We start from the raw sequence: 2116 nt of genomic DNA on the forward strand, positions 1-2116 counted from the left end.
TATTTTTACTTTTTTTTTCCAGCCTCCATTGAAGATCATAAACTGATTTTTATGTGATATATACGGTTGACCAGTAGAGAGGTTTCTGAACATTTTAAAATGACATAATGCTTGTTAATCCAGTTACATTCAGGTTTTGATTCTTGGATTTTCTATTGATTTGGTTCTGTGTTTTGCTAGAACTCTGATTTTCTAGTCAGAAAACATGGTTACAAACTCTGATTGAAGCAAGTTATTCGGAGCTTGGTTGGAGTTTTAACATTCAGCCCGCCCGTTATTGATCTTGTTAGGAAACCCACCCGAGGTCCTATCTAATTCTTATTGTCAACTGAAAACAATGCCAAATTACCAGCATAAAAAACTGTCCTATTTGTGTGCATGTCATTTGTTGTGTAAGATATTGCCAATATTGTCCGAATTTATTGCAGGAGCGAATTCTATTGTTTACAGATTAATTGCTTGATTCATATTTTCTAGTTTTATTATGCATAAATACAGGATAAAAATTGTTATTTATATAACAGGCTATGTTTCATAGCCTGGATTTCTAGCCTATCTTACTGGAGTGTCCCTGCATCTCAAGTTAAAACATAAATTACTCTTGCCTCTGGTTTTATTAATAAAAAAAATTCAGGGGTCCTAGACTATGTTATATGGGTATTTCTATCATGAAGCCGTACGTGACACTTTATGGATTCTCCTTACACATATGCATATATTTATTCAGATGTGTACTCAATTATACAATACATGTTTTGATTTAAACATTCTATCATACATTCCTTGGGCATATATATCCTATTCTTCACATCCCTTTTTGGAACTTGTTGGACAAGGTTTGAGTTCGTTTCAGCTATATTCAGTTAAGAACTATTGTTTCAAACGGTCCTACACATATCTAGCTGAAAACTATGATTACAGTTCATGCGTTTTAGCCATCTTGCCTATGCTACTTTTTACCAATTTGCTGTATCCCGCATCCGCACCCATACCTGTATCTGCCCTACGTAGGACCTAGAGAGCAAGTACTGGCTAGTGACCCTCGTAAATCTCAATGATCAGATTTTGTCCAACATCTCTACTTGGGCCATGCAATGGTAAGGTTCACATAGGCACATAGGGAGGAAGGAGAATATGAAATGTGTTGATTTTAAAGTTGGCTATTACACGTGCAATATTCTGTTTGTACTGATATTGTATGTTGGTTGCACTGATTTGAAATTGATAGTGGGGCATGTATATAGGGCTCTTTATGGGATTATTTTCCCTTTTTGGGGATGTGCGGAATATTCCCTCATCAAATAAGCATAAATAGACCCGAAGCACTTGCCATAGATGCAACCGTTGGCTTTTTGTGTCAACAGACAGCCTGAGCATTTACATGTGTTAACAGACAGCCTGAGCATTTACATATGTTACCTTCTGGTTGCTTAACCTTGTGTTTCTTTGTGATACAGATTTTATTACCAAAACAAGGATTGCCAGAAAAGCTGCAAAAGGAGAAAACAGCAGAGAAACGAAGATGGATGATATTGCAGTCATCCCTTGCAAAGCTTGATGATGCTCTAATGTTGTTCCATGACTTCTAATATATTACTTTGCTCCTTATTTTTGTCTTAGTTGTATGTAAGGAGTCATATTTCAAGTCTGAAGGCCAAGTGTAATTTTGATATTGATCGCCTGCAGTATTAACAGTTAGGTTATGCGACGTAGCTGGTATGTGGATATTTTTACTTTTTTTTTCCAGCCTCCATTGAAGATCATAAACTGCTGCAAAACCTTTACGCAAACCTTGCTGAACTTTTAATTATCATCCCCCCCCCCCCACCCACCCCCTTTCCTTCTCGTTTTTATGTGATATATACGGTTGACCAGTAGAGAGGTTTCTGAACATTTTAAAATGACATAATGCTTGTTAATCCAGTTACATTCAGGTTTTGATTCTTGGATTTTCTATTGATTTGGTTCTGTGTTTTGCTAGAACTCTGATTTTCTAGTCAGAAAACATGGTTACAAACTCTGATTGAAGCAAGTTATTCGGAGCTTGGTTGGAGTTTTAACATTCAGCCCGCCCGTTATTGATCTTGTTAGGAAACCCACCCGAGGTCCTATCTAA

Source organism: Asparagus officinalis, chromosome 5 (assembly GCF_001876935.1).
Source record: "Asparagus officinalis chromosome 5, Aspof.V1, whole genome shotgun sequence".
NCBI lineage: Eukaryota > Viridiplantae > Streptophyta > Magnoliopsida > Asparagales > Asparagaceae > Asparagus > Asparagus officinalis.